General features: G+C 39.1%; 1 protein-coding gene and 1 long non-coding RNA gene across 2 annotated transcripts in view; one reads left to right on the top strand and one right to left on the bottom strand.

Moving 5' to 3' along the window:
- Nucleotides 1-11,316, top strand: part of ptpn9a (protein tyrosine phosphatase non-receptor type 9a) — a 411,924-nt gene that overhangs the window by 158,742 nt on the left and 241,866 nt on the right. The window lies entirely within an intron of this gene.
- LOC104965019 (uncharacterized) lies at nt 276-9,731 on the bottom strand. Its single transcript, XR_800497.1, has 5 exons — nt 9,720-9,731; nt 3,448-3,454; nt 1,432-1,462; nt 1,250-1,309; nt 276-757 (listed from the first exon to the last, which is right to left on the bottom strand). It is a non-coding gene; the product is annotated as an uncharacterized lncRNA (long non-coding RNA).

An 11,316-nucleotide genomic window follows, 5' to 3' on the forward strand; every position in this document is an offset into this window, starting at 1 on the left:
TACAGGGACTATCTGTTCAAGAACATTGTTAGGTAGCTACAATAACTGAGACAAAACTTCAGGACAAATATAAAACATCTTAAATAAACATTTATATACACTGATTTGGATAACTAGCAATGAGGTCATGGGATTTTTATTTCCCATAAATGCAGTCATTTACTAAATAACTTTCTCGCATGATCGCAGCTCAAGGAAAATTCTGGCTGTAATCCTTAAGAGCCCAAAACATGTGTATCACTTGTTACATAGAATTAACGACAATAATTTCAATATGTAAATAAAATAGCTTTTTTATTTTGAAGTGGCATAAAAAAACAAAGTCATCATTTAAGATAAGAAACAGAGCTTGTATGCAACAGAAACACTTCAACAGATCTTTACCTCTACTGGGCTCAACATTTTATTTAATTTTCTTTCTTTTAAACAAAACAAAGACCAATCCAAAAATGACTGTTTACAAATGATTAATTATCCGTGTCAGAAATACTATTAAGTTCCATTTGAAAATACAGGAAAATTACCAATAATGCTCCGTTTACAAGAGCTGCACAAACGGGATCATCTTTAAAATGACCTGAACTCAAAACTACTCATTATTCAGCCCCCCACCCCACACTTCCACCCCCACTCATTGCTTCTGCTGCATGGCTTCTTTCCGCGCCGCGTCCTGCAGGAGCTGCGTGTCCACCTCATCAGCGGGCAGCTGCACGTACCGGACCACAGACCCACGGATGAAACAGTTTTTCACTGACAGCTGAGCAGAGCACAAACCGAACACAGCAGAGTTTGAACATGGTTGTCTTTCAAAGTGACACAGACGCTGCCTGATTATATTTGATCAGATTGTATTTGTTAGTAATTTTCCATCCCTCATTTTATTAATAAAACACACAAAGTTTTATTGGTGTTTTGTTAAAATTGGCTTTACATTCACATTTATTGAGGTATAATAAACAACAACAATATTAATTATAATAACAAAAATCATCCTTTTATTCTGACTTGAGGATGTTAATAAGCAATTATTATAGCGGTTGGGTAAGTTATGAATTATCGAAGTGACACATTTTCAAAAAGTGTCTCTGAAATAAATTACATACCCCACCTTTAATATATATAATTTAAATGTTTTCGAGCTGGTAAATAGGGCCAGAACATCCAGTGTCTCAAAATGAACAGTAGAGTTTTAGGACTGACGTGTCTTCAAAGCTGAAATGACACTGAATGATCAGACGGATACACTCACCATGTGTGGATATTTCTCTGGATCAGTGACGCTGATGTCTGTGAGCTTAATGTTCAAGTACTAAAACAAACAAACAGAGAAATGTGACATCAGAAGATTACAAGTCTATGCAGTCAGATAAACATTGGAGCAGCTGGAATGGCTTTGTTTTCATATTAGAAAATAAATGATCATTTCCAAACCTGGTCAACGGAATGAAGTGTTCCGCAGATACTGAAAAGAGAGATGTTAGGAAATTAATTGTTACGCAGTTATCGCGAAAGTGCAAGCGAAGCTGAATAAATATAGATTTGGTGGAATGTATAGCTAGTTATACCCTCAGGTGGAAAGTAACAAAGTACATCTACTTAAGTACTGTACCTAAGTATCATTTTGGGGTACTTGTACTTTACTTGAGTATTTCTATTATATGCTACTGTACTTATACTCCACAACAGTTCAGAGGTAAATGGTGTTCTTTTACTCCACTACATGTGTAATACCTTTAGTTACTTTACAGATGTGGATGAATGATGTGAAATATAATCAAGTGTTGAATCAGAGTTTAGTTCCACCTGGAGTAAATTCACAAGCTACCCTGCAGTATACAAAGTCATTCAAACTAGCTGCACCTTTACCAGCTTTGAGAACACTTTAATGATCAATCATTATAAAACATATCATATATATTATTCTGAAATGGACCAATCTGCACAATGATTACTTTTGGTACTTACATATTTTGATGCTAATACTTTTAGAAAAGTATTAGCATCAAAATATGTAAGTACCAAAAGTAATCATTGTGCAGATTGGTCCATTTCAGAATAATATATATGATATGTTTTATAATGATTGATCANATGAAAATCCTATATGTTCTTGTTTATTAACATGTGAGGAACTATATAATTTGTTCTGAAAGCAATTAAATAATTCAAGTTTTCAAATAACAGCCCTTTTATAAATGTCCATTCTAGTGGACGTCAGGACCATCTTCATGGACTTATGACTCAATATTGTTGCAGGAGACGGAACTGAAGCAGACATTTTCTGTACCAGATAGTTCAGGGAGATTCAGATTTTGAGCTCTCAGATGATGAGAGAGATGATGATTTCACACCTGGGATAGAAGAGGGTCAAGAAGAAGGGGGGAAAAGATGCAGGAGGCTCCATGAGCGCACAGATGCAGACAGAGAGACAGATAGGGACGAGCTGGAAAGACATGGCCCTCTTTGGGCCAAGAGTAGCACGTATGTCTTATTGTTGTTTTTATTTTAAGTGGAGCCATGAAAAATGAGAATTGCCTCAGGAATGCCAGCTTTGTTTCTATGAGCATGGTCAAATGGAGACCACATCCATACAACTAGTCAAGATGACCCTACAGCCCGTGCCGACTGAGGTACTTTTCCCACTACATTGACTACAAAGTCTTTGAAGATCTGGAAAGATTCACCAAAAACCAAACTAGTTTTTTAGTGACCAAATAAACAGCAATGTTCAGATCAATTACTTATTCATGTTTTAAATAAAGGTGAATGTATTATTGTATTAATATCACTCTATAACCATAATACGTTACATAGTCTATCTGTTAATTTTGGCTGTCTTTTCAAACTAATATGGTCCCGACGTCCTCTACAGTGGACATACTGTAACATTTTAAAATAAAATAAAATAAAAAAAGTCTAAATTGCAAGATGTTTTTTTAACCCTAAATAAGTGGGAAATCACAAAAAAAAGGAAATTGGAAGACAATCTTTTTCCTCGGGTCCCACCAACAATACCTAACTTATTTATTAGAGAGCTTCTTGTGTACAGATTATGTTACCTTTGGAAAGAACTACATACATATAATTCCCCATTTACAATCTCTATGCTAAGCTAAGCTAACCACCTTCAGACACTGCAGTCTATATTGAGGTTATTTATCTTTTTGTGCACATCCAGGCATTAGCTATGCATCACAAGGGCTGTCTCCAAAACCATCAATGCATTAAGATACTGCTGCATTAAATAAAGTAAGAGGAAATAACTAATAATAGTAGCAGGTATTTCCGCACTAGTAGGTTGCAAGATTAGCAATTTAATTAGTGTACCTCTGGACTCCCTCAGGCTACATTATGATCCAGTACACTTTACAGGAATTGCCTGACATCATAGGAAGCAGAAAATACCCCACCGTACGATAAAGTCACTCTAATGACCCCCGAAGAAACCTCAGGCCTCCACAGAAACGTAATCTTCTGCTGATATTTCTCATCAGGATAGTTAAATAGTGCAGTCAGGAGATTGTATTTCCTGTAAGCCTATTGATGGCCTTCATTTCATACCTTGATGAAATTGTAATGAGGCTGTAAAAGTAATCTGATGCAGAACAGGCACACAGTGTGAGAAGTTGCTGAGATTTCTCAATGTTGTGTTAACATCATAGATACATTGTTAGGCCTGTGGTTGAATAAGGGAAAGCCTTTTGAGACAAGTGATTCATTTCTTCGACTTCAAGTGTTGTTGTTGTAAGAAAAGAAGCTAGAAGTTATAGGTACAATCACATGCTGTTTATATTTTTCTTTCCACAAAAAACAATCCCACAATAGGCAAACTGTAAATAATAAGCCGTGAGAAAGTCTGGCTTGAAAACCGAAGGGAAAAGGGAGTAGACAACAATAGACTTCCTATCAAACTAGCTGATATTTGGGGAAATGTGATTGGTAAACTCTTAACCCTGCCCTTGTAATGAACACCCTGACATAAAAACTCTTAAAGGCCCATTTTCACACACTGGTTAGCAGTGGGTGAAATAAAGGCATTCACAGTCTAAATACATCTGTTTACTCCAAGATGTTGTCTAAAGTACAGTGTGGCGATGCCAAGCGCCATGTAACAAGTCTGGAGTGACTGCTTTTTATGTAAAGGCTGCTTGAAAATCACATTTAACTGGATTTGTCTAAGAATCACAAATTAACTATGCAATCCGTTGAGGACTCAGCGCCTTAATGCTACTAAATTGATCTGACATTTGGGAATTTACATCAAACCACACACACATTACTGACCCAGATTACACATAGAAGATTGATTCTGATGCATTGATTCTCAATCATTTAAAATAGTTTTTTGTTTTAAACAAAATATTGATTTAAAATGTTATAATATAATATGGTTGCCAATTTAAGAAGTATGCTTATGCACTTTCTTGCCAAGAGTTAGATGAGAAAATCAATACAAGTCTCATATGCACACTTTAAATATTGAGCTACACTCTACCAGTATTTTCTTTTTGTATGTGGCTAGTCCAAATGTGTTCATATGTTGGATTGCAGCTTCTTGGAATTTGGGTTCAGTTTGGAAAAGAACAAGACTATTCATCATGTCTGAGAGTTGCAAGAGAAACACAAATCTGCCTCCTTAAAAGGCATGTGACAGGGTTTTCGTAGTAATCAGAGAAGCCTAAGTAACCGCGTGTTTGTGTGTGTGTGTGTGTGTGTGTGTGTGTGTGTGTGTGTGTGTGTGTGTGTGTGTGTGTGTGTGTGTGTGTGTGTGTGTGTGTGTGTGTGTGTGTAAGGAACTAAGCACACTTTAATAAGTGCAACTGTGTACTTACAGGTGCTCAGTTCCTGGAAAGTGATCTGCGCTGCTGACTAATAGCTGAATTCTTGCAGTAACCACATGCCTGACTTTGCTCTCTTTGACAGGCGTCTAGGTATAGTGGTGACTGAATGTGGAAGACAAAAACATCCGATTGTACCCGATGAAAAACATTTCGTCAAAGATATTGTTCTTAAATACTGAGTCAGAAGGAGTCAAATGCTTTGGACCCTTTTGCAGAAATGTATATTTGCACACGTTTTGACCACATAAAAAAATCAAAGGGAGATCAAACATTATTTATATAGTTTTTCAATCGGATTTGTCACAAACCACATCAACTCTGTTTCATATACTGTTTAAATGTCCCTTGTCTACATTTAGGTAGAACTGAAAACTCATTTAAAAGCAGATAACCAAGAACCTTCCACTACTAAATACTGTTATCTGCTTTGACTTTTCAGATCAGTCAGTGATGTTTAATGCTTTCCAGGAGCAATCACCTGATCAGATTTTGAAATGTGGTATTTAGTTCTTTCAGCTGCATTGTGCACTTTCCTCTAAGTCAGTGATCTCCTATTTCCCAGAATTAGATATATAACAACCCCCCCACACAAGGGTGGTGAACGTGTTATTTTCACCTGTAAATGTTCCGTGTAGGTGGTGAGAGCAATAGCGATACCATCATAAGAACGAGAAGGAAGAAGAAAACATTTTTTTTTCCAGAGTAGAACAAGTGAGTAGTTGTTCGAACATAAGACGAAACATTTCTTTAAAGAAATTATTAAAAATAACTGCCTTTTTCCAAATGGAAACACAAGTCCAAAAAGTATGTTAAAATGTTTTGTCTACAGCCGAAGTAGTCACCATCTAAGTACCGTTAGCATGCTATCATTTGCCCCTCAGTGTTAAATAAAAGGAAAGCTGAGGTTTAAGTGTGAGAGCATGTGACAATTGTTTAACGTTTGAAAGTTATCACTAAAGTCATTGCAGTTCATTCTGAGGGGGAAATTAATGTCTATAATATCCATCAAATTGCGGAGATATTTCACCTTCATGTTAAACGCATGGTAGTGCTTGAGGAAAATCCCAAATATATAGGGTCACCAAAGCATATTTGGTTTCTCCTCTGTAGACCATGAATGTACTTTGGAGATATCTCAGTCTTGACCAACGTGTTGGACTGACCGACGACACTATTAGCTGTCGAGCTAACGCTAACTATATGTAGAAATAGAATAATTTGTACAGATAATTCCTTTCATGGTACCACTACTAAATCAACCACCTGTGAAGTCAAAGTTCAAACTTTGCAGTGGAAACAAATTAAACAAGTTTTAAAACAGTCCACAAACAATTTAACTGTAACTATTCTCACCAAAAACATGGCAACGAAAAGGAAACGGAGAACCAGGCTGCTTCTGATCCTCAGATATTGTAAACTAGTTCATGCAGCACAGATCTCGTAACCTGAGGAGATGGTATTAGGTGTTTTTATGTCAAAGGATATGCTGGCACAGGTCGACGAAAACTAAGTTCACGACCCTGCCAGACACTTTCTCGATTCTCGTCTTTTCCTGTTGACAAGTTCCTTCTAGCTCTTCAGTCACGCAAATGGCCTTGTGAGCTCACTCAGTGCAGAGGGGAAGAGATGCTCTCGATGAGCTCTCAGCACGATGACTCACATCCTATCATATCCTGGAACATCAGACACTTGCAGGTTTATTGACAGTGCAAGTACAGTCAAGTCAGAGGTGTGTTTGCAGAGGATGTGAAAACCCAATTCAAAGGATTTTCTTAACTTAACATCCACTTGACTTTATTGTTTAAATAAGTTAGGTATATATACACACACACACAACTGTTTAAAAGTATTTGATTTTATATAGGGATCTTTGCTTTGTCACAGCGTAAACATTCAGCTATAAGCCTGATACATGTACACAAAATGGTGAATAGTCCAAATAACCAGAATCTAATTAAATGAGCATATTAACAGTTTTCTAATGAAAAAAACCAAAACCTTGTTTCTCCCCAAGAACTAACCTGATCCAATACCTTTAAAGAAATAAGTGGCAACACTGTAGGCTGATAAAAAAAACTTTTATTAAGAAACGTACTCTTTAAAACATATTTTTTAACATTGTAAAAACCCATGTCACTGCTGCCGCCTGACTGTCGGCAAAACCTCATCTAAGAAAACTCTGAGTGCAGCTCTCTATTTCTGTGTTGCACAAAGTAATGATCTGTTTACGAGTTCTGTATTGTTTGGAGGGTAGTCGTTTTAGAAAGTGTGCAAAGTTACAGCGGTAATGATGTTTGTAATGCGAAATCCAAAGCAATCAAGCCATAACATTTACCATGCATTATATCTCGCAGACAAAACACATTTGTTAGCATATGCAACTACCCATGGTGCTATGAAAGGGAGTTGCATATCAAACCATCACTTAGTAGTTGTGGTGGGTAAATCCTGCCCTGTTACTCTCAAAGAAACTAATCTGTTCTAGAGTTCAGCAGCAGGTACAATATGTGAATGTCAGAGTTTTATCCATTTAAAAACACATATATAACATAGCTCAACTGATCTGCACTCCGAAGGCGTCCTGAGCAGTGCCGGATTAGAATTAGCCATGCAATGCAATTGGTCAGATCTGGAAAAAGCATTCAGCAGACCTTCTAAAAAGGAACATATGGAGGCCGCTCGGAAACACTGAGTTAGCAATCCGCTTGTTTAGCTTAACTCTCAGACCTCCATGTGTGCTTCCTGTATTGGCTTCGTATTTAAAAAGTTCAGAGGGTCCTCACTGTCCCGTAGAGGGGTGGACAGGTACTCTAACTCGTAGCCCCCGCTCCTGTTGGCGGGGCGGACTTCAGTCGATGGTTTTTTGTGCTCCAGGATCTGCTGCAGCTGCTGGCTGGCGTACTCAGGCTTGGTGGTGAGGGGGCCCTCGGGCACCTCGATGCCCAGGATGTCAGTGACCATGTAGGGCCGCAGCCAGCCCACCAGAGGGGTGCTGCCGGGGGTGTAGTGGGTCTGCCGGTGGTAGAAGAGAAGACCATCCACCTGCAGCCAGAAAATTAGATATTGAAGTGACTGTTATTTTGTATATATTGATTGTTGTGCTTTTATTTAGGTCTTAATGTGTGCATATGTATAAATGTGTCTTTGATTGTGTAAATATATATAGGTATATACATATTTTTATATATATTTGTTTTTGTACTCTAGATTGTGGGTATTTCGATCTCTGTCTGTACACACAAACTGAAAGATTGACAATAAAGTTGACTTTGACTTTTGACATGGGAATGCCTGATGAAGTTCCTCCATTTGTGTTTCATAACCAAATGATGTATAATCCCACACATGCATGAATACACGTAGCGTTTTAAGCAGCTATTTGACTCATGCAATGTGAAGCAGATATGTTTTGAATTGAAGGAAGAGAGGTATTCTCTTACGCTGAAGCTGTACTCGGCAGCCAGGGCTTTCTGGATCAGCTCTGCAGTGCAGGCTGCACTTTGAAGGCTCACAAACCGGAACTGTAGGACCAAACAAAACCAGAGCACACCACGTTGTTAGTTCAAACACAATTTGTCCTCGTGTCAAATGTGAGAAATGACTTTCCGATGGAGAGTTTACTCTACAAGGACTAAGCCTGATTTAGCTCCTACTGGGCTGTACCACAGGAAGGCTGAAGATTAAAAGGGGAATAGGAATTCAAAGTTCACCCAGGCTTCCTCTAAGCCCCGTAATTATCGAGATTTGTGTGCAATAAACACTTTAGTGCACAATTAGTACCAAAGACGGTAATGGGAGTTCGCTTTTGATTTCCTTTGTCTCCTCTTTCCCTGAGGAGGTTCACATTAAGGACCCCTATGTGGAGGTGCAGCAAGGCACAACATGCAGAACGTGATTGGATAAACATGTAACAGTGTCTCAAACAACAACACCGAAAACTAGACGGGACAAAATGGGGCTTGAAGTGAAGATGCTCTTTTCCTGATACTCACAGGGTTGCGTTTGGCGATTTCTGAAAGGCCGTCCGTCTCCTCGACTTTGGACTGGAGCCAGTAGAAACGGAACTCGGTCTGTTGATGAGAAAACAAGAACTGTAAACAAAAAACCTCCTTCTTCAAAATCCAGAGCCAATGAGAGGGGCGAACGTGGCAAAGAAGCACATCTGTGGCCCAGACTCGGCTACTTAAGCAATTAGACGAGCATTCCTGGATTAGAAGCCCGTCTTACCGGGCAGTCGTAGACCGGGTGGCCTCGCCAGCACATGACGTCCAGGATGTAGAACGTTCTGTCCACCTCGCTGTAGATGCAGTCCAGGATCGTGTAGTCTGCTCAAGGCACAGAAAAAAAGGGGCAACATGATCAGATATACAGAATACTACTACTTTTACAACTTTATAGAACAAAATGATTCCAACACCTGTATATGCAAAGGGTTTCAAAGCACCGATATAGGAGTACAAAAGTGACTACCGTAATTTTCGGACTATAAGCTGCGCCTTTTTTCCCATTTTTCGACGCTGCGGCTTATATAACGGTGCGGCTAATCTATGGATTTGTACAGGCTAACGGCCCCCTAGGGGGACCTCCTAAATCTATGGATTTGACAGGTTTACAGTCCACCAACCTTTAACTCTATGGGCTCTATGGCCGGTCCGCGCCCCCCACTTTTAGGGCGGCGGGTTCCAGCAGGAAAAGCTGGAGGCCGAAAAGAGTGAGACAGGTAGCGCGCAAAAGTAAAAGTGAACCGAGAGTGGTACGAGAGACAGAACGAGAGCAAGACAGACAGACATTACGAGAGCGAGACAGTTTGTCTCCGCGTACCCACTGGTTGAAAACCGCTGCTGTAGATCACTGCCGGTACGTGCGGTGGGAGCGCACCGTTTTAGAGTTTGGAAGTTGAAAGTTTGTGTGTCTTAAACGCTATGTGATACAGTACAGTTTACACAGCACAGTACATGTTCTGTAGCTACTATTGCACCAAAATGGTAACACTTGAATACGTTAATGCAAATATGCAACCTTGTTAGTTGAAAGGTTAATATAATGGGGATTCCTCAAACNGAAGTGGGGAGATAAGCGGAGGGCAGATAGAAGGAGGAGGAAAAAAGGAATGAGGGGAGAAGTGAGAAGGAGAGAAGGGACTGAAAAGCAGAGAGAAAAAGAAGGAAGGAAGGAAGGAAGGAGAAAGTATGTGTGTGTGTGTGTGTGTGTGTGTGTGTGTGTGTGTGTGTGTGTGTGTGTGTGTGTGTGTGTGTGTGTGTGTGTGTGTGTGTGTGTGTGTGTGTGTGTGTGTGTGTGTGCGTGCGTGTGTTATGCAGCACATGTAGATAGCAGTGGCTCTATGGTCTCGAGCATCAACAACATCAGGTTATCTGCAGCATGGTCTGGTCACACACACACACACACACACACACACACACACACACACACACACACAGTGAGTGATAGCGGTGCCACAGAGGTGGCTGTCTGAGGTTAGCAGAGCTGTGCTCAACAGAATGTTGTAGATTTAAGACTGCGACCAGTCGACAAGATGTGGAGCAGATTCTCTGCAGCTGGTCGGCACACAGCCTGGAGAGGATATCACATCTGTATATGATGCACTGGTGGTTCATTAGTGCATGCTGAATTTATATGCATCAAAATACAGACAGAAAGCAGACCTTAAGGGTGTGAAATGCTTTAAGAAAATCATTTTAAATTAGTTTATTTTCAAATAAATAAATGTTTTTGTTAGAAATGTATAAATTATGTTGTAAGTTAATTTGGTATTTACACACATTATTAGATTTAACATGTGTATATGTAAATATGTAGTACGTACATTGTCATATGTAAAGGTTACACTTTAGGTGAAAGTCGTGAAGATTAACTTTCCCACAGGTATACACAGTATCATAGACTGTAAATATAAAGGTATGAACACTTAAAGTGAGACTACCACTACTTAGATTTAAAAATAGGTATATGACATCTTCTTTCCAAAATGAACTTTTGAGTAAGTACATATCCTTACCAAACCTAATACTCATTTTGAGATACACCTTTACTAAGCCCAACGCTCTAATCCCAACCCTACAACTGAGTAATAACACTCAGTTACTCAGTCTAATACATGGGGTATGCTGATACAGCCTCACATGGTATGACCAGTGGCTAATAGTAGCTTATTTCTGAAAGCTTAGCACAGCAATTGCTGTGTAACTGATGTGATTGAGTCAATTTTTACTGTTTGACAGTACGAAAAATGTTTAGAGTGCACAGAATAGTAGAAAGGAGCAAAATAAATACTAATTTCATCATTTTAATGATGCCATGAAGTTCAATATTTCAAACCTGCATCACAATGTCTGGTTTTACACTTTTACGAAAGATTACCTCGAGACTGCTCCTAGTACTAGACTCCTGGTACTAGGATGGGTTAAAAGCAGAGAACACATTTCACTGTGTGTGCCGTGTGCTCTGCATGTGAGTG

Source organism: Notothenia coriiceps, unplaced genomic scaffold (genome assembly GCF_000735185.1).
Source record: "Notothenia coriiceps isolate Sejong01 unplaced genomic scaffold, NC01 NC01_scaffold00037244, whole genome shotgun sequence".
Taxonomy (NCBI): Eukaryota; Metazoa; Chordata; class Actinopteri; order Perciformes; family Nototheniidae; genus Notothenia; species Notothenia coriiceps.